The sequence below is a fragment of the Pseudophryne corroboree genome, chromosome 2 (genome assembly GCF_028390025.1).
Source record: "Pseudophryne corroboree isolate aPseCor3 chromosome 2, aPseCor3.hap2, whole genome shotgun sequence".
Taxonomy (NCBI): Eukaryota; Metazoa; Chordata; class Amphibia; order Anura; family Myobatrachidae; genus Pseudophryne; species Pseudophryne corroboree.
In genome coordinates this window covers 352,478,780-352,501,740 of record NC_086445.1, presented here as the reverse complement: position 1 = coordinate 352,501,740, position 22,961 = coordinate 352,478,780, and the positions used below count along the sequence as shown (strand labels likewise).

The 22,961-nt window shown below is 46.0% G+C and overlaps 1 long non-coding RNA gene across 1 annotated transcript in view; it reads left to right on the top strand.

Annotated features, from left to right (window-relative positions):
- LOC135050804 (uncharacterized) overlaps positions 1 to 22,755 on the top strand; it is an 85,888-nt gene extending 63,133 nt beyond the window's left edge. The window contains exons 2-3 of the long non-coding RNA XR_010241831.1: positions 22,477 to 22,597; positions 22,686 to 22,755. This is a non-coding gene — a long non-coding RNA (uncharacterized LOC135050804). The remainder of the gene's footprint in view (positions 1 to 22,476; positions 22,598 to 22,685) is intronic.
- The last annotated feature ends 206 nt before the right edge of the window (positions 22,756 to 22,961 follow it).

The window sequence follows — 22,961 nt, the reverse complement described above, 5'->3', positions numbered from 1 at the left end:
TCACTAGACCTATCACACATGTGACTGCAAAGGCACAGCTCAGCCTCTGAGGTTATGGGCTGTGGCTGTTATGAGAGGAAGGGTCCGGCCCAGCTGTTTGTAACCCTGTATCATGGAGGGGCAATCTGCCTCTGTGTTTCTAAATATGGAAAGGTAGTGTTCCGATCATGATTCTGCTGAACTTGACCCCGCTCAAGTTATGCTTAAGGAGTATTAATCAGTCATTTCCAGTGATACTGATTTATACATTTGAACCTTAGATAGGAATAGTTAATAAGCTGATGTTATAAAGTGTAATAGGTGTATATAAAATTGACTGCATTATTATAAAACAAACCAATACGTACCCATTGAAGTGTATTCTTTGTCAAAGAAGTTACCTGACCCCAGTGAACAAAACAATATTGTGTTCCTACAGTTCAAAGGTCATTTTAGCTATCCCAAGCTAGCTAGGTACAATCCAACTAACTAATCACACTCATTGCTTGGGTGGAGGCACATTCTTGTTAAACCCATTCCTTTCGAGAAAAAAGGTGGGTTACAGGAACATAAAGGAATTTGCATAAACTGGAGCTGTGCATGATCCCATCGTGCAGCCCAGTATCTGCAGATAGAACTCATTGTTAAGCAGAAAATAATTCCTCTGCAGCACAAGATTTAACAATCTCAGAGGAAACAATGTATCTGGACCCTTATATGATGTGCTATTCATTATGAGATCCTGTACAGCCTGCATACCTCTCTCATGTGGGATGTTGGTATACATGCAAACAACATCTGCTGTGCATAGCCAATATGTTGTTAGTAAATGACCAAGATTCCTCAACTTTTCCTAAAAGGTTGCAGTACCCTTCAGATAGTATATTGGGTTTGTACCATAGGCTGTAAATAAAAATCTATAAATTTGCAACTTGATAAAACATTGAATCTCATGTTCATACGATTGGAGGTCCCGGAGGCTTTCACTTGTCCTTATGTAGTTTAGGAATTGTATAAAGAATAGGAATCCATGGGGCTACAACTGGAAAGCTGACTCAGTTGATTTAGATATATGACCTTGCTCTACCGCTTGCTTCAGAATGTTAAACAATTCTTTATTATATTCATCTGTGGGGTCTTTAGATAATTTGCAATATACTGATGTCTCAGATAGTTGACGGTAAATCTAGATTTATAATCCATCATGTCTTGAATCACTCTCCCTCCCCCCTTATCGGAGGGACGTACTGTGATATTCTGGTAGCCTGATAAATCCTTTAGTGCTTTGCGCTCTGTCATAGATACAGTAGATTATAAGACACTGTAGGAGGATGTGTATTGCACTCTTGTACACCATTATTTAAAGTCTGTGTAAAGTTTTTATAGCAGAGTTGTTGGACACCGGATCAAATGTTGATTTAGATTTCACTGGACATTTAAGCTGAGTTGTCAAAACTACATTCTGTTTTCCAGTGGATGACCTCAGCGGAAGTCCAGATTGTGCACACTTTCTCACATTGGTTTACTACCTGTCAGTATTGTATATAAGGTAAGATTATGTAATGTAGTATTTTACTTCTGAGGACGATTGATTAAATTGATACATCAAGCTTTAGGTGTGTTTTGCCCTGCATTATTTCAAAGTCCGCTAGGGCCATCTTCGTATATAGGTATACTGTATAGCGCACTGGCATGGGAGGGCACTCGGCAATGCTGCATGCTTACTAGTGAGTGCCGAGTATACTGTTTTGGATATATATATATATATATGTGTATGTATGTATTTATATATATATATATATATATATATATATATATTAAAAACAATAAATACTTCCTATGTATATAATGATTCTATAGAAAAAAACTTCTTTCTCTTTATTACATTACACTTTTCATTGTGCTTTACGGACTTCTATTAATAAGTACTAATGCTTTCTTAATTTGTTTCCTTTTCATGCTGCGGGATGCACATTATGCTTTGTATGAGGTCTGAAGACCCATTGGTCCCCAGACCTGAATCCAACGTATCTGCCTGTCACCCAGCATTTGTCTTTCCCGCTGTCACTCAGTTGTATCAGCCTGTGTCTCAGCAGCCAGCCGGCGCCCATACCAGTTCTCAGTGATGCCCGATCTCACTCAGCTGCAGCCCTTGCCAGCCATTGCCAACAGCTGGCTGCCTGACCATCAGCGCCTCAACACCTCTGGGTCCCACATGGTCTTACTTTCTGTATTGGCTCCTAGCTGCTGGCAATTGCAACCCTTATGTTGTATAAACAGGACATGCACACTTTAACAAACCAATCATTTCAGCGACAGGGTCTGCCACACAACTGTGGCTGAAATGACTGGTTTGTTTGGGCCCCCACCAAAAAAGAAGCAATCAATCTCTCCTTGCACAAACTGGCTCTACAGAGGCAAGATTTCGACCTCATCCTTATCCTCTGATTCCTCACCCCTTTCACTGTGTACATCCTCCTCCTCACAGAGTATTAATTTGTCCCCACTGGAATCCACCATCACAGGTCCCTGTGTACTTTCTGGAGGCAATTGCTGGTAAAGGTTTTCCCGGAGGAATTTATAAATAATTTTGATGAACATCATCTTCTCCACATTTTCTGGAAGTAACCTCCTACACTGATCGCTGACAAGGTTACCGGCTGCACTAAACACTCTTTCAGAGTACACACTGGAGGGGGGCAACTTAGGTAAAATAAAGCCAGTTTGTGCAAGGACATCCATATTGCCTCTTTTTCCTGCCAACATACGTACGGACTGTCTGGCATGCCTAATTGGATGCTGTCACTCATATAATCCTCCATGATTCTTTTAATGGTGACAGAATCATATGCAGTGACAGTAGACATGTCAGTAATCGTTGGCAGATCCTTCATTCCGGACCAGATGTCAGCACTCGCACCTGACTGCCCTGCATCACCCCCAGCGGGTGGGCTAGGAAATCTTATCCTTTTCCTTGCAGCCCCAGTTGTGGGAGAAAATGAAGGAGGAGCTGTTGACGGGTCACGTTCTGCTTGAGTTGACAATTTTCTCACCAGCAGGTCCTTGAACCTCTGCAGGCTTTAAACCTAGGATCGAGCATGGTGGCCAAAATGTAGTGCTCTGATTTCAACAGCTTGACCACCCTTGAATCCTGGCAAAGCGAATGAAGGGCTCCATCCACAAGTCCCACATACTTTGCTGAATCGCTTCGTTTAGCTCCTCCTTCAATTTCTCCAGCTGCTTCTGTAAAAGCCTGATGAGGGGAATGACCTGACTCAAGCTGGCAGTGTCTGAATTGACTTCACGTGTGGCATGTTCGAAGGGTTGGAGAACCTTGCACAAGATGGAAATCATTCTCCACTGTGCTTGAGTCAGGTGCTTTCCCCCTCCTTTACCTATATCGTAGGTGGATGTATAGGCTTGAATGGCCTTTTGCTGCTCCACCATCCTCTGAAGCATATAGAGGGTTGAATTCCACCTCGATACCACCTCTTACTTCAGGTGATGGAAGGGCAGGTTCAGGAGTGTTTGATGGCGCTCCAGTTTTCGGCATGTGGTGGCTGAATGCCGAAAGTGGCTCGCAATTTTTCGGCCTACCGACAGCATCTCCTGCACTCCCCTGTCATTTTTCAAAAAATTCTGCACCACCAAATTAATTGTATGTGCAAAACATGGGACGTGCTGGAATTTGCCAAGATGTAATGCACGCACAATATTGGTGGCGTTGTCCAATATAACAAATCCCCAGGAGAGTCTAATTGGGGTAAGCCATTGTGCAATGATGTCCCTCAGTTTCCGTAAGAGGTTGTCAGCGGTGTGCCTTATGGAAAGAATGATACATAGCATAGCCTGCCTAGGAATGAGTTGGCGTTTGCAAGATCTTGCTACTGGTGCCGCTGCTGTTCTTGCTGCGGGAGGCCATACATCTACCCAGTGGGCTGTCACAGTCATATAGTCCTTAGTCTGTTCTGTTCCACTTGTCCACATGTCCGTGGTTAAGTGGACAGTGGGTACAACTGCATTTTTTAGGACAGTGAGGCCACTTTTTCTGACGTCTCTGTACATTCTCGGTATCGCCTGCCTAGTGAAGTGGAACCTAGATGGGATTTAATACCGGGGACACAGTACTTCAAACAATTCTCTAAGTCACACTGAACTAATGGCGGATACCTGACGCACGTCTGACACCAACATAGCTTTCAAGGCCTCAGTTATCCGCTTTGCAAAAGGATGACTGCTGTCATATTTCATCTTCCTCACAAAGGACTGTTGGACAGTCAGTTGCTTAGTTGAAGTAGTACAAGCGGTCTTCCGACTTCTCCTCTGGGATGACGATCGACTCCCAGCAGCAACAACAGCAGCGTCAGCATCAGCAGGCGTACCACTCAAGGATCCTCCGGAGGAATCCCGGTTAGGAGAGGACTCCTCAGTCTTGCCCGGTTAGGAGAGGACTCCTCAGTCTTGCAGTCCATGGCCTGCAGGACTACTGATGTTCCTGACTGAGAAAGAAGTTGATGTTGAGGGAGTTGGTGTGGCTTGCAGGAGCTTGGGTACAATAGGAAGAAGGGATTTAGGTGTTAGTGGACTGCTTACGCTCTTACCCAAAGTTTTACAACTTGACACTGACTTCTGATGAATGCGCAGCAGGTGACCTATAAGAGAGGATGTTCCTAGGTGGTTAACATCCTTACCCCTACTTATTACAGATTGACAGAGGCAATACACGGCTTAACACCTGTTGTCAGGATTTGTGGAGAAATAATTCCACACCAAAGAGGTGGCTTTTTTGGTATTTTGCCCAGGCATCACAATGGGCTTACACATCCCACAGACAACAGGTGTCTCCCCCGGTGCCTGATTTAAACAAACCACATCACCATCAAAATCCTCATCATCAACTTCCTCCTCAGCGCCAGCAACACCCATATCCTCATCCTGGTGTACTTCAACAGTGAAATCTTCAATTTGAATATCAGAAACTGGACTGTGGGTGCTACTTCCAGCACTTGCAGAGGGCATGCAAATGGTGGAAGGAGCCACCTTGTCCCATCCAGTGTTGGAAAGGTCAGGCATCGCAACCACCAACACACTTGGACTCTCATTGGGGATTTGTGATACCATCTTAGAATGCACATTTCTTTGCTGTGCTTTTTCCAGCTTCACTCGTCATTTTTCTAGCGGGAGGATGAGGGCTTCCATTGTCATGTGAAGCTGAACCACTAGTCATGAACATAGGCCAGGGCCTTAGCCGTTCCTTGCCACTCCGTGTCGTAAATGGCATATTGGCAAGTTTACATTTCTCCTCAGACCATTTCAATTTCTTTTTTTGGGTCTTTTTACTGAACTTTGGCTTTTTGGATTTTACATGCCCTCGTCTGGGTGTGGTTCATCAAATCGACAGTGTCTAGGTCGACAATGTTTAGGTCGACCACTATAGGTCGACAGTCACTAGGTCGACATGGATGGAAGGTCGACAGGGTTTCTAGGTCGACATGTGCTAGGTCGACAGGTCTAAAGGTCGACATGAGGGTTTTTAAAAAAAAATCTTTTTTTGAATTTTTTCATACTTAACGATCCACGTGGACTACGATTGGAACGGTAAAGTGTGCCGAGCGAAGCGGTAGCGGAGCAAAGGCACCATGCCCGAAGCCTGGCGAGCGAAGCGAGCCATGCGAGGGGACGCGGTGCACTAATTTGGGATCCCGGTCACGCTACGAATAAAACGACACCCAAAAAAAAAAATCCTCATGTCGACCTTTAGACCTGTCGACCTAGCACATGTCGACCTAGAAACCCTGTCGACCTTCCATCCATGTCGACCTAGTGACTGTCGACCTATAGTGGTCGACCTAAACATTGTCGACCTAGACACTGTCGATTTGATGAACCACACCCAGACGAGGGCATGTAAAATCCAAAAAGCCAAAGTTCAGTAAAAAGACCCAAAAAAAGAAATTGAAATGGTCTGAGGAGAAATGTAAACTTGCCAATATGCCATTTACGACACGGAGTGGCAAGGAACGGCTAAGGCCCTGGCCTATGTTCATGACTAGTGGTTCAGCTTCACATGACAATGGAAGCCCTCATCCTCCCGCTAGAAAAATGATGAGTGAAGCTGGAAAAAGCACAGCAAAGAAATGTGCATTCTAAGATGGTATCACAAATCCCCAATGAGAGTCCAAGTGTGTTGGTGGTTGCGACATGTGCTAGGTCGACAGGTCTAAAGGTCGACATGAGGATTTTTTTTTTTGGGTGTCGTTTTCTTCGTAGCGTGACCGGGATCCCAAATTAGTGCACCGCGTCCCCTCGCATGGCTCGCTTCGCTCGCCAGGCTTCGGGCATGGTGCCTTTGCTCCGCTACCGCTTCGCTCGGCACACTTTACAGTTCCAATCGTAGTCCACGTGGATCGTTAAGTATGAAAAAATTAAAAAAAAAGAATTTTTAAAAAAAAACCTCATGTCGACCTTTAGACCTGTCGACCTAGCACATGTCGACCTAGAAACCCTGTCGACCTTCCATCCATGTCGACCTAGTGACTGTCGACCTATAGTGGTCGACCTACACATTGTCGACCTAGACACTGTCGATCTTCAGACCGGATCTTCCCTCTACTATCACATTGGGCATCAACCTTGGCAGATGACGTTGATTGGATTTCATCATCTATGTCATGACTAGTGGCAGCTTCAGCACTAGGAGGAAGTTGTTCTTGATTGTTACCTATTTTATCCTCCAAATTTTTGTTCTCCATTATTTTTTGGGCGTTATATAACAATATGCGGTACAGGAGAGCGTACCTCTACATCACACAGGGCAAACCCTGTGAAAATTATTTGGATTAAATATTAATAACCCCTTTATTTGGAGTAAATAATATACAGCATAGGACAGCATCACTGAACTTATATGGCAGCACCACTGGACTGCACTTATACGGCAGTACCACTGGAATTATATGGTAGTATCACTGGACTTATATGGCAGTACCACTGGACTGGATTTATATGGATGTATCACTGGATTTATATGCCAGTACCACTGGAATTATATGGCAGTATCACTGGAATTATACGGCAGTATCACTGGAATTATACGGCAGTACCACTGGACTTATATGACAGTACCACTGGACTGGATTTATATGGCAGTATCACTGTACTTATACGCTAGTACCACTGGAATTATATGGCAGTATCACTGGAATTATATGGCAGTACCACTGGATTTATATGCCAGAGCCACTTGACTGGATTTATACGGTGGTATCACTGAATTTATACGCCAGTACCACTGGAATTATACGGCAGTATCACTGGAATTATATGGTAGTATCGCTGGATTTATACGCCAGTACCACTGGTTTTATACGGCAGTACCACTGGACATATACGGCAGTATCACTGGATTTATATAGCAGTACCACTGGACATATACAGCAGTATCACTGGAATTATATGGCAGTACCACTGGACATATACGGCAGTATCACTGGAATTATATGGCAGTATCACTGGATTTATACGGCAGTACCGCTGGACATATACGGCAGTATCGCTGGACATACAGTATACGGCAGTACCACTGGACATATACAGCAGCACAGGGACACCACCACTGGATTGATGCAGGACAACACAGCACCACTGCAATGGACTGGACTTATACAGCAGGACTGGACATATGACAGCAGGGGACACCACCACTGTGACTGGACTGATGCAGCACAAGATGCTACAACTGTACTGATACAGGACAACCCAGCACCACTACAATGGACTGGACTTACACAGCAGCACTGGACATATGGAAGTCAGAGGACACCACCACTGTGACTGGACTGATGCAGCACAAGACTCTACCACTGTACTGATGCAGGACAACACAGCACCACTGCAATGGACTGGACTTACACAGCAGCACTGGACATACTGTATGGCAGCAGAGGACACCACCACTGTGACTGGACTGATGCAGCACAAGACTCTACCACTGTACTGATACTGCACAACAGCACCACTGCAATGGACTGGACTTACACAGCAGCACTGGACATACTGTATGGCAGCAGAGGACACCACCACTGTGACTGGACTGATGCAGCACAATACACCACCACTGAACTGATGCAGCATAACACAGCACCACTGGACTGGACTTATACAGCAGCACTGGACATATGGCAGCAGAGGACACCACCACTGTGACTGGACTGATGCAGCACAATACACCACCACTGAACTGATGCAGCACAACACAGCACCACTGGACTGGACTTATAGAGCAGCACTGGACATATGGCAGCAGAGGACATCACCACTGTGACTGGACTGATTCAGCACAAGACACTACCACTGTACTGATGCTACACTCTCCAATGCCATTGTGAAAATGGCAGCGATGCGCGACTCCTTATATGGAATCCAAACCCCGCGAGAATCCAACAGCGGGATGATGACATTTTGCCTAGTTCTGGTTTCCGGGTCAGGTGGGAAAACCCAAGCCCCCGGCATGCAGAAGTCCATATTCTTGTGCTACATAAGTTGGGCGGTATGACAACAGCCATTTTAGATCTACAGACAGTCTTGTTATTGATACAGTAGCTATTTCTTACTGAATCCAGGGTCCAGCATGCTGTTCCATTCCCATTCCTCCTGCCTGCACCGACTCTGGTATGAATAGTAACGGATGTGTGGCTTCTTGTGTTATTAAAAATGATGCTTATCTGACTGCTGAAAATTGCTTATCCAAACCAAATCTATCTTAAGGCCAGTACTGACGGGAGAGATGTGTGCTGAGCGATCTTAACGCAGACCGCTCAGCACACATCTCTCCCCCCGCTCAGCACAGCGTGTTGTGTGCTGTGCGAGGGGGGGGGGGGGGGGCGCTCACTTCACACAGTGCTGAAGTGAGCGACCCGCTAGATTGAACCTGCATGCAGGCTTAATCTAGCACCGGAGATAGCGATGTGCGGGGCCGCGCATTGCTATCGCTGGGGGACATATACACGACAGATCCGTGCTTAAAATCTAAGCAATCAAGCCAGATTGCTTAGATTTTAAACATGGATCTCTTCGTGTATAGCCTCTTTTAGACCATTTAAATATGATCTGGCACATAGAATGTTGCCAGAGTATTATGCTGGTCATACATTAGGACGACTCGCATTATATGCGAGTCATCTCATGACCCCCCCTCTGCACCAGCTCCCCGGCGTACGATAGATCGAAAGGTGCTTTTGCCCCTTGCAATCTATCATACGATCTGTAATGGACTGCGCATCACATCGTAATCACACCAAAAACACGATGTGCATGCAATGGGTCGAATGACCGGTCGATATCATGTATTCATACATGATATTGACCTTTCATATGGCTGGCATTAGGCTGCTACTGTAGCTGTAGTATTCCTGCTGTCATCCTGTGGCTGTTTCTTTCTGATTATTGCTGACCTGGTCTGCATTCCGAATTCCGTTTGAGTTGATAATTCAGTTTTCCATTGATCATATGCTTCTAGCTGGGATCTTTAAATATTATTATCATTTGAAATAGAAATACCATATAATCATAATTATTGTGCCTCAAAACTCCACAGTCAGAGTAAAAAAATCATGCAACATACTCGGACATAAAACCCCCCCCACAAGTACAGACAATGAAACTGTTGACTGAGTGACTTTGTACTTGCAGAGCAGATCCACTATAAAATAGGGGTGGATGTGATATGTATTTGACACCTCTGTCATAGTATTAAGGGAAAGCCAGCAGGGGATTATCGTGGAATAGGAGAGTTGTTGAAAGAATAAATTGTGATGAGTACAAAGTGAAGTAAGTTAGAGAAACATAACAGCTAAACCAGACCACTGCCACATCTTGCTTCCTTCAGTCATGTCAATGGTGTAAGCCTTTTATCTCAGATTTTGGAAGCTGTATTACATTAAGAACAGTTTACTGCCATCAATTCAAGCTTTGTGGATCTCATTAGAAGCAGTTTTAAATATTGGTAATAGGTAAGGTAGAGGCTCTTCGCATAGGAATTACCTTGAAGTGTCTTAGCGTAAAATAAATTATTATAATGTAAAAGAAAATCTATATGTTGTCTAACAATGTAGATGCCCTAGTTGTTACTGTAACACACAATACAGGTTGTGGGTTTGATTCCTTTGATGTTCGTGCTGCAGAGGATGATGCAATGTTTCTTTAGACAGATCTACTGTACCTTAGTAATAGATTCAAGAGGGGAAATGGGGTCATCGGATCACATGCTCTCCCTGTTGTCTTTGGGACAAATTATTTTTCACTAATAACTATTGGCAGGCACTAGCTTTGCACAGAAAAAATGGTAGTGGGTGGTGCTGCACACATCAGCCAAAATACCAATAGATTATCAAAATAGTATATAGAATTTATTAAAAAAGCACAAATGTGTATTAAACAACACAATACAATTAGAAATATCAATGACACTCACAGGAATAAACATAGCTTGTAACACATGCTGGATAATAGCCTTACAGATGTGTCCATGATGTATGTGCCTGAGCATTGTAGCAGGTGGAATGCCGCACACGCGGGCGACACAGTACACCGCACTGCAGTCCAGTTCACACCATGTGATCCTCTGGGATTATGGGTGCGAGTGCAAACATGTGCCGGCCGGCACTTTTCTCATGTCATGTATGCCGTGGTATCCTGTGGCAGGGGCAAGGACGTACAGGACACATCTGTAAACAGGTAGAAATAGTAGGGAGCAGTGAGAAATTTAATGGTAAGAGGAGTGGGGTCTCACCCATATATCAAAGTCTAACTGTGATGTATAGTGCAGATAGGATATATTCAATAGTATCTGCAGTTATGTAGAAATATAATGTGTCAGTCAGTCCTGCTAAACAATGAACTGATGGTGAGAAATGAGCAGACCCAGTGGCTGTGAATGTCAATGAGACACCTCAGTGTCAGTCAGGGCAGTTTCTACATTCGGGCGACCCATGCATTTGTACGGGGTGCCCCCAGCTGCCTTCACTCTCCTGTATCCCCCCGCCCCACCGTTTTACTCTACCGTCTGGGACTGGAGGCTGTGGTGTATTCAGCAGCCAGACCGAAGGCAGTGACAGTCCCACTCAGACTCTCAGCGAGACCACCGCAGCACTCCAGTCTGCTGAGTATTTGTGTTTCTGGGCATATGTGTTTCTGGCATTGGGGACATACAGTATGTGTAATTAGCACTAGGGGCATATGTTAAATTGGCACAGTGTCATATGCGTAATTGGCACTGGGGACATATGCGTCTCTGGCACAGAGGGCATATGCATCTCTGGCACAGGGAGCATATTATGTGTATCTGGCATTGCACTGTGGGGGCATATTATGTGTATCTGGCATTGCATTGTGGGGGCATATTATGTGTATCTGGCATTGCACTGTGGGGGCATATTATGTGTATCTGGCATTGCACTGTGGGAGCATATTATGTGTATCTGGCATTGCACTGTGGGGGTATATTATGTGTGTCTGGCATTGCACTATGGGAGCATATTATGTGTATCTGGCATTGCACTGTGGGGGCATATTATGTGTATCTGGCATTGCATTGTGGGGGCATATTCTGTGTATCTGGCATTGCACTGTGGGGACATATTCTGTGTATCTGGCATTGTACTGTGGGGGCATATTATGTGTATCTGGCATTTCACTGTAGGGGCATATTATGTGTATCTAGCATGGCACTATTTGGGGCATATGTGTATCTGGCTCTACTGGGGGCATATGTGTATCTGGCACTGCACTACTGGGAGCATGTGTATCTGGCACTATTGGGTGCAAGTGTGTATCTGGCACTGCACTATTGGGTGTGTATGTGTATCTGGCACTCTACTGGGGTCATTATGTGTATCTGACACTAGCTCGGGACCTTATATGTAAGGAACACTACTGAGGGCGTTATGTGTAAGGCTGCTAATTATGTGTGTAGAGGTGTGGGTGACAATATATTTATAGTTTGATATAAAGTTGTGAGGCCACACCCACTTTCCCAAGAGAGCATGCGCATTAGCGGGTGCATCAAAATTTCTCACTCAGGGTGCCAGTAGGCCTGGAGCCAGCCCTGACTGTGTGGGGATGAAAATGGTGGCATTTTTTTATTCCTGTGGTGGCCACGGTCTGTTGCAGGGTCAAAAACTGGGGTGTAATGTAGCCTTTTCCTGCGAGGCCACTCCCATTTCAGTAAGTCCACACCCATTTAGTGAGGCCACGCCCCCTCATTGGTAGTGTGCGCCTTCGGCGCTCACAATTTTTTTTATATTGGGGTGTGGGGGAGGCACTTAACGGTGAGGGGGCACTTAACGGTGAGAGCCAGCACTTATCGTTGAGAGCACCATGTTAATACAGCACTAAGACTGTCCTGTATGCTGGGAGAGCTCTAGCGGTGCAGTCAGGCTGTGATACTGCACTGAGCTCCCATCCCAGTCCATGGCAGTGGTCTGTAGCAAGTTCAATTGCCCTGTGCTTTACTGTACTATTGACAGCCAGGGCTCATCAAGGTCACTCTTACTAACATACACTTCCTGGTGGGTTTCCCCTCCCCAGGGACCAACCACCTCACTACATGAGCAGTAAGTCCCTTCTACTCCACCTTCTACCTTCCACCTCAGTTTGAGACATGGCCCACTCCTCCACCTGTAAGGTGAGAGGTACCAAGTATGACAAACTGTAGACTCTGTCGCAACACACTGGAGCCTGGTTCATATTTACCAGTTGGTGCCATGGGGCTCTTCTGTTGTGTAAAGTGGAGAGAGACTGCGCTCACTAAGACAGGAATATGGTGCTGCTAGGCCTAGAGGTAGACATACCGGAGAGCGTGATATACTCTCACCCCAAGAAATTATAGAGTTTAGTGTACCATTCAGGAGGGTACACCGTAAAGGGTGGTCTGCAGGACACACCTGATAGAGGTATCATTACCACCAAATAAATTACGATTTACTCATCATTGCTATACATGGTCCTTATTGTTCTCAGACAGAGACCCAGAACAACCCCGTGTGGTTCTCTTCCTACATAATTTTCAATTCTTCTCCTGACCTCTATCCTCTTTCTCCACTTTTCCTATTCCCCTCCTAAGAGTGCGCTGACCTTACCCCTTAACGGCTCTTCTGTTGTGGGCAGAAATCCATCACTAAAAAGCTTGGTGAGGTGCCTTATTCGCTGACAATCAGTTCCACTTCCCGACTGCTGCGGGGACCACCAGTATCTCTTCCCTGCAGCTGGTGTGGTCAGTTCTGTCTCCCAGCAGCTGTGGGTGTCATTGATTGCAGATATTTTTCAAAATCTAAAGGGTCAGGTACGCCACACGTGATGTCACATACAGTATGGCACCAGATTCAAACATCCTCCTAATAAAGGGAGTCTCAGAGCACTGCTTATGTACCAGAGTATTAGGCATGCATCCTTTACTCGAGTCTGTTCTGGCATTGGCATTCTCTTGACCTGATTCTGCCTGTCTCTTTGTGCAATGTTGCCCTCCTTGTTCATACTTATTTCTGTCGACTATGATCCATCTCATTTTCTGCTTCTATACCCACCAGTCCATACTATGTATAGGAACCAAACCAGCTCAGCGAGTGCTGCGCCATTGTTCCTTGATGTAATTATCCAGTGGTTATCAAGCTGGTACAAGTTAGGGGGTGTCATGAATTAATATACGTCTACCTGTGCCTGTAGAGCAGTAGTGGAACGACAAGTCCCAGTACACCTTGTCAGTTGTATATAAAATGCTTAATGTACAGTATGCAGTCACTGGGATGCATACTTTCCTATGTGGCAGTTACTTATATGCTGTCTGTGCTGCATGGTAGTCACTAGGGTGCTGTCTGTCTGGTATGGTGGTCCACATCAGGGCCACAACTGGGAGTAGCGGGGGGCACTGGAAGGCATGTGCCCAGGGTGCTGGATTTGAGGGGGTGCCAAGATGGTTAAAGACAAAAAGCAGGAAGCCTGTGATGAATCGGAAGCAAGCTCTGGTGGGCATAGGCTTGTGACCAGACTCCGTGCCTACATCAATGGGGATGGGGGCCCATATTACTGTCTTGTCCCATGTGACAAAAATCCTAGTCTTGGCCCTGATATGTACTTGTATGGCATTCAGTGGGATCCCGTTAGTGCAGTATGGAGTACACTGGAATGCCATCTGTGCAGTATGGCAGACATTGAAATGCTGTTTGTATGGCATGGTGGTCACTAGGATGCTGTCTGTACTATATGGTGGTTAGTAGGATGCTGTCTGTGCTGTATGACGGTCATTGAGATTCTTTATAGTAGTGCCTTAGTTTCATGTCTTCCATAATTGCAATTAATAAAACACATTTAATATTGTAACTTCCTGGCTAATACTGATGTTACATATGAACTGTGTTGTGTACTGCTTCTCCAAATAACAACTCTGGGCATTTTACCCACGGGTACAGACCACGTGACTCATTTAGTGGCTAATTAAATCTGCCCTATAGATGGAGTTCCCTACAGTACCATAACTTGTAAAGTAAGAGTTTTCTATACTGTATAAGTAAACAGGGGCATCATCAACACTACTCAGAGTTGGAAAAGGCCACCTATAGATGCACTGCCATGCCATTCAAGATAGAAAAGGGAAACCCACTGGTTCATGGGATCACTGTACCACAGGTAATTTTATCAGTCCATTGTATTGTAATCTCCACCCAAAAGCTACTGTACATTACACAAAAAAAATTTGGGGTTAGGTTGGCTGCGGCTAACCATGCCCAGAGAGGTGGAGGAGGTGAGGAGACAGCCAGGTCCCAGTATCTGCACCATGGCTCTGCAAGGCAACAGGACCAACACATGTAGTGGCTTGACTGCACATGCGCAAAACCCCGGCGTCTATGGACTGCTTTGGCTGCAGCCCATAGAAGCCGGATTGGGCTGACAATCATGCAGGGAGTAGCTTCCTACTGGAAGCATGCTCTCTGCTAATTGCAGCCTGGTCTACCAGAGGGAGAAAACACCTCCCATTGGGACTGCCTGCCCTGCAGGTGAATGACAGTGACTTCCTATTGGAAGTTCTACCTGTCAGTCACAGACACTAAAGGCAGTCCCATTGGGAAGCCACTCCCTGCATGTAAAGGTTTTGACGCTTGCCAGATCCATTGCGCAGGTGCCAGGACCTGGCTGTTTCCTCACCTCTTTTCTCCGGGAACAGGGGTACCGGCAGCCAACTCCTGTAAGTACGTAAGAGCACCCACTGTATATAATACATACATACAACATATTAACAAAAGTATTTTATTATACACAAAAGTGGCACATTATATCATCTATCTAATGTGGTGCAGCACTAGTATGGACACATTATAGCATAATAAGGACACATGATACTGTGGTATCTCATCAACGTTTCAATATATTTGTCATATTGTCATCAGGATAAAATAAAAGAACAAACACATACCTTATATGTGTTTGCTGTGGGACCGCTCACCTGCCCTGCAGCCGCGGCAACTTATGACGTCATTAACCTCAGGCGTCCTGACGGTGTAAGTAATAGTGACCCACCATTAAAGTAACAGTATACAGGACTATACAGCAGCAACAAACTTGTTAACAGTAACATATAAAAGGATACAATGTTTCATATAGAAGGATACGATTTTTCAATCTTTCCCTTAGAGGCACAAAGACAACTTCTATGGCAGATACCGTACATAATAAGCATATATTATTAACTAACCATATTCAAAAATTGAATAAAGAAAATACATGAAAATGCACAAAAAATGTTTATCTAAAACAGGAAAAAGGCACACTATAATTTAACCCTTTGGGGTAAACTACTCCCAGGGCCATTTGTTCGTATGGGCTAAATGGGCAGTTGCCCAAGGGCCATAGGAATATAAGGGCCCTAGGCTGATAGCTGATGGTCCCCTTTTTCCAGGGGTACCACATTTTCAAAAATTGGCCCTGGGGAACCAACGATATCCGACTTCAAAGCAGTGGTCACCGTTCGAGCCTGTTAATTACCCTTCACAGCCAGATATCCCATGTTCTGTCAGATTTACAGTTTTTCTGAGGGCATACATCAAAAGGGACTCTCCCCTTTTGGTGGACACTGGAAGCTGGTTTCTACTATGCCCAGAACCAGAGATACCAACCTTCCAGAAGCTAGTTTCTGCTCCAGCTCCACGCACCTGGTATGCAGTTTTATATTTTTATCGGTGGATTGCTCTGGCTCCTGAACTCTGATCCCAAGTCCCCTGTACCTCCTGAAAGGCTGGATTCTCTAGTTTTTTTATCCCATTGAAAGCTAAGAAATCTATTTCCAGGATATGGCAATATCTGCAGTCAAGCAAGCTGCCCTCCCACTGGAAAATAATGAACATTAAGCACACTCCACTATCCAATTGGTATGCTATACTGATGGACAGGATGCAGTCAGAATACAGACAGCAGCATTCCATCCATCAGAATCCCGACAGCCCCCAGAAAGTACCCTAACCCTCCCCTGCCCCATACCTTAACCCTTCTTTGTGGGTGCCTAACCCTAACCCTTCCTGGTGATGCCCAGCCCTCACCCTCTCGTCCTCGATGATTGGAAATTGCGATGATCGTGACTTCTGGGTTGACCGATCAGCAGTGAACGGTAACATGGCAGGTACTAGGTGTGTGTGTGTGTGTGTGTGTGGGGGGGGGGGGGGGGGGGCAGGAATCAGAAGGACCAGAGGAGCTTCTTTTCCTGCTGCTGCATAATCTGCTTTCTGACTGAATGCATCAGATGCAACCATGTCAGGGAAAACCCAGCCTGGGGTTGGCACATCTGATGCAACCATGTCAGGCAAGTGCAAAGAGTCAGCAGTGATCGCACTGAGCCCAAAAAAAAGTGGGTCCCAGGGACCCCTCACTTTTAAAAATTGGGGTCCTACCGGTCTTTTTCTGGGTCCCACCGGAATGAAGGTTCATATTAATCTTAATCTTATTTGGACACTACAAAAGTGTTGCAAGGTGGGGGGATGGGGTGACAATGCTGCTGGGCTGTGTAGCATGCAGGACACCCTGCACCAGAGGTTTAACTAGACATTTTGGTGCCCTTAGGCAGAAAGTGAAATGATGTTCCACCTCCCAGACCGGGAAGTGCAGGCAGTGCGCGCCGAAGTCGCGCCGCAAAATTTTAGAGGCATGGCTTCATGGGGAAGGGGCGTGACCACATAATAGTGCCAATTCACATTACACCACACAGTAGTGCCGCTTATACACATTGCACCAGGTAGAACCTCCTATGCACACTGCGCCAGGTATAGCCCTTTATACATATTGCACCAGAGAGCACGTTATACACTTTGCTCCAGGTACAGCACATTGTACACTTTGCTCCAGGTAGAGCACTTATACAAATTGCACCAGGTAGAGCACATTATAAACCTTGCACCAGGCAGAACAATTACACACATTGCACCAGGTAAAGCACGTTATACACATTGCGCCAGGTAGAGCACGTTACACACATTGCGCAGGTAGAGCACGTTACACACATTGTGCCAGGTAGAGCACGTTACACACATTGCGCAGGTAGAGCACATTACACACAATGCGCCAGGTAGAGCACATTACACACAATGCGCCAGGTAGAGCACGTTACACACATTGCGCCAGGTAGAGCACGTTACACACATTGCGCCAGGTAGAGCACGTTACACACAATGCGCCAGGTAGAGCACGTTATACACAATGCGCCAGGTAGAGCACGTTACACACAATGCGCCAGGTAGAGCACGTTACACACAATGCGCCAGGTAGAGCACGTTACACACATTGCGCCAGGTAGAGCAAGTTACACACAATGCACCAGGTAGAGAGAGCACGTTATACACAATGCACCAGGTAGAGCACGTTATACACAATGCGCCAGGTAGAGCACGTTACACACAATGCGCCAGGTAGAGCACGTTACACACAATGCGCCAGGTAGAGCAAGTTACACACAATGCGCCAGGTAGAGAGAGCACGTTATACACAATGCACCAGGTAGAGCACGTTATACACAATGCGCCAGGTAGAGCACGTTACACAAATTGCGGCAGGTAGAGCATGTTACACACATTGCACCAGGTAGAGCACGTTACACACAATGCGCCAGGTAGAGCACGTTACACACAATGCGCCACGTAGAGCACGTTACACACAATGCGCCAGGTAGAGCACGTTACACACATTGCGCCAGGTAGAGCACGTTACACACAATGCGCCAGGTAGAGAGAGCACGTTATACACAATGCACCAGGTAGAGCATGTTATACACAGTGCGCCATGTATAAAACGTTACACACATTGCGCCAGGTAGAGCACGTTACACACATTGCGCCAGGTAGAGCACGTTACACACATTGCGCCAGGTAGAGCACGTTACACACAATGCGCCAGGTAGAGCACGTTACACACAATGCGCCAGGTAGAGCACATTACACACATTGCGCCAGGTAGAGCATGTTACACACATTGCGCCAGGTAGAGCACGTTACACACATTGCGCCAGGTAGAGCATGTTACACACAATGCACCAGGTAGAGCACGTTATACACAATGCGCCAGGTAGAGCACGTTATACACAATGCGCCAGGTAGAGCACGTTACACACAATGCGCCAGGTAGAGCACGTTACACACAATGCGCCAGGTAGAGCACGTTACACACAATGCGCCAAGTAGAGCACGTTACACACAATGTGCCAGGTTGAGCACGTTACACACAATGCGCCAGGTTGAGCACGTTATACACAATGCACCAGGTAGAGCACATTACACACAATGCACCAGGTGATCACTTAGACACATTGTAGCCACCATCTCGGACTCCCAGTTGTCGTCCCCAGACATAGTGATTGCGGGTGTCAGTGGAGGGGGTGTCTACAGTGATCGCGGGTGTCAGCGGGGGAGGGTGGTGTCCACAGTGATTGCGCGGGAAGGGGGTGTCCATAGTCATCTAGGGTGTCAGTGGAGGGGGTGATCTTGGGTGTCAGCGAGGGAAGGGGGTGCCCACAGTCATCTCAGGTGTCAGTGGAGGGGGGGATCGTAGGTGTCAGCGAGGGAAGGGGGTGCCCACAGTCATCACAGGTGTCAGTGGAGGGGGTGATCATGGGTGTCAGCGAGGGAAGGGGGTGCCCACAGTCATCACAGGTGTCAGTGGGGGTGCCGAGGGGAGGAGTGATGACTGACATGTAGTGCAGCAGCTGTGGTCCTCTTCCTACTCTGGTGCTGCAGCGATGGCCACTGAGCCCAGTGTGACAGATGTAGGAGCCCGCTCTAAACCCCCCACCCCGCACATATAAAGCAACCAGCTCTCCTCTCCCCCCACACAACACACACACAGTCACCGGCACTCACTCCCCCCCTTCCCCGCAGCACATACACGGGCACCAGCTCTCAGCCCTGACATCCCCTGCCGGAAGAGCACATATAGTCTCCGGCGCTCCACCCCCCCCCCCGGCACATTATCACCAGCGCTCCCCCCGCAGCACATACAATCAATAGTGCCCGTTCACCCCGCAGAACAGTAAGTCATCAGTGCTCCCCCCGCCGCAGCACAGTCAATCACCAGCGCTCCCCCCGCCGCACATACAATCACTAGTGCCCGTTCACCCCGCAGCACAGTCAGGTGTAGATGTATTAACCTGGAGAAGGCATAAGGAAGTGATAAACCAGTGAGAAAGCAGTGTTAAGTGCTCAGCTCTTAACTGTTCATTTACATATGGGAGCCAATTGGCTGGTGTGTTTATCACCTTGCACATATCACTGATTTATCACTACCCTATGCCTTCTCCAGGTTAATACACCTGCCCCTCAGTCACTAGCGCTCCCCCTGCCGCACATGCACATACCTGCCAGCCTCACTGGGAGTCTTGCATAATGTTCCAGGGAGCCGTGCGATCATGGCTGGACCCTGTGAACGAAGCCACTGCACGTTAACAGGTGAGGAGCGGTAAGGCTCCACCTCCTATTTAAATCCAGGATACAGCAATCACTCTGATTTGCTGCTGCGGAGCGCGTCCCCGGGGACCCTCCCATTTTTTAAAACTGAGTCACCGGACTATAAAAGTGGGTAAAATACGCGCTATAGCGTGTTTTTGCGATCTCTGGTCAGGGATGCAATCAATTATTCTATAGTGAAGGCTACAGCCTGTTTGGTATGCCCTGAGTTAATTGCAGCATGTGTTGCCCCATATCAGGGCCGGACTGCCCATCCGGCAACTGCCAGAAGGGCAGATGGGTTTCTGGGCCGGTCCGACCACTCAGAGAGCCTGGATGGGCACACGCAGCTCAGCCTCCTGGCCCTCTTTTTGCCCTCCTACACGTCTATTAATTAAAGATTAAGCATGTGGTGAGGCCCCCCCTCCCCCCCCGATGCGTGACATGTCCCCACAGGCAGTAGCTGCACCCTGTACCATGTGCGTAGCTCCTGAAATGTTTGTGCCTGCTCCTGATACATGCACACGCCCCTCAAATGTGTGCATGCACACTAAAATGCCAGGGCTGAAAAGCCGCCCCAGTCCGTCACTGCCCCATACATTCCTTAAACTTACAGTATGTTCCATTTTACTTATATAACTTAAGCCACAAGGTCATATACTGTAATTTAATATATTACAAAGGCACAATTCAAAATCATGTCACAGTCTCACATATAAGCACAAACTCGCCAGTTACACATGTACACTTAAAGCTGCCAAATTTAATACAATTCTAACAGGTCGTTCTGGAAGATGGACTACTAGAGATCAAGGGATCAAGTTTTTTTCAGTTAGATCCAATGTGGTATCGCTCTGAACAAAAATTATGATACTACTGCGATAACCCAGTCCTTCCTTTTTGGGGATAAGATCATGGTTTCAGTGCCAATCCAAGAGAGTAAGCTCTTCGCCCATTAGAAGGGACCCTATGAGGTGGTAGAGGTGGTTGGCCCTGTGAACTATATGGACTGGCAGGCAAGGTTGAGGAAGGAAGAGCAGATATTTCATATAAATCTATTGAAACTATGGACTCATGAGGATTCAATGCCAAGGTTGCTGAGTATGGTAGTAGAAAAGTTCTTGATTACCATAGAACTTACCTTGTCCACAAAACAAAAGCGGCAGGTGGAAGAGATGGTACAATGGAACAAAGACATGTTATATTCCTTACCAGGGTGCATGGCATTGATTGAACATGATATTGTCATGTCTCCTAGGGGATTAGTAAAAACAAAAGCTCTACCGGATCCCTGAGGCTAGGCAAAGGGCAGTTAGAAGGAAGGTGGAGAGCATTGTCCAACTGGAGTAAATTGAGGAGTCTACCAGTCAGTGGTGTAGCCTGGCTGTGCTGGTTACATACCCCAATAGCAGCTTACGGTTCTATAATGACTTTAGAAAGTTAAACAGCATGTCCCAGTTGCCTATCCAATGCAGCGCGTGGACAAACTGGTGTAAAGTTTGTCCATTAGCAAATGTTTACCCACACTTGATCTTATAAAAGGCTACTGGCAGATACCTCTTAAACAAGCAGCCAAGGAAAAGACCAGTTTTTCTACCTCTCAAGGCCTTTTCCAATACAAGGTCCTACTCTTTGGATTATATGAAGTGCTACCCACTTTTCAAATGGCTATGACCAAGGTAGTGAAACCCTATATTGCCTATGCGGGAATGACATATTTATTTATACACTCACAAACTGGGAATCACAACTTCCTAAGGTTGATGTAGTACTGGCCTTATTGTTGCTACTTGCTGGGGAGAGAATTTTCCTTAATCACAGTCTATTTTCCATTACAATGGATGCAGAGAAATCAAGAAGTGAACACCAAATTTACCAGGAGGTTCGTGGTGCTTCAACTTTTTCAGTTTACAGTGGGGCATAGGCCTAGAATCCTACACAAAAATGCAGCTGCACTGTTCTGGAAAATGACCTTCCTCGTGAGGTCCACGACACTAGGCAGAAGGATATGTGAAAATAGGAGCAGTGTGCTACAGAGAAATCAGGGCTATTTAGCTGATAAATCCAGAGAAGTCATATATTTGGAGGATGGAAAATGTGTGTCTTACCTGCAGTGCACCTCTCTCCTGCAACCTGCTGCAGCTGAAAGCATGTAACTGATTAACCAGAACACCTGGGAGGAACATCCTTAAGAAGCAGAAACTAATTATGGCAAATAGTGGGCGGGGTAGGCTTCCACATGCAGTCACATGGATTTCCAGCATTCATGGGTGGATCCTCACATTAGCATAATAAAGTAAGTAGGATACCAAATGGAAAAGTAGCGGCAGATGCGTGTTACTCAGAATCAGCTCCATAATGTGAGTGTTATTAGAATATAAATAGGTCCCTTTTTTTTCTCCTTTTTTTCTTATTGTTTGTATTGTTTTGCCCCTTGTATTTTAAGGTAGAGAAAAGTGATTCAAGTGTTTGTAGACAAACTATAAAGAGACACATCTTTATATTTATTTTCTCCTTTTCCCCTGGGTAGTATCTAGAACTTTAACATTTGGCTTGAAAATACGTCTGTAACTGAATTATGAGAAGACGCTGCACTGAATTACACACTTGAGGAATTTGAGTAGATTCAACAGTCAGAGCAAAAATAACAGGTGAGCAGCTAATCATCCTTGGCGCTAAGCAAGACAATGGGCCATGCATGTTGCAAATGTTAAAGATTTCTTTACTATTCCAATACAGGAACTAGCTGTGAATATATTGAAGAGAGGAATCGGTGTGCTCCTACTAGTCATGTGGATGAAATAGAAGGTGATGCATGTTTGTTGCAGACATTTCTTCGTCTCTCTGTTTTTTTTTTCAATTTTCTTTTAATCCCAAACTCGGCTTGTTGCTCTTCAAATTGAAATATCCTGAACAGATGTAAAAACACATGTGAACCACTGGTCGCAAGCTGTGCAAAGCTTTACTTCATCTGCTTATGATGTGAGCCTTAAGGAGATCTTTTTAAAATTTCAT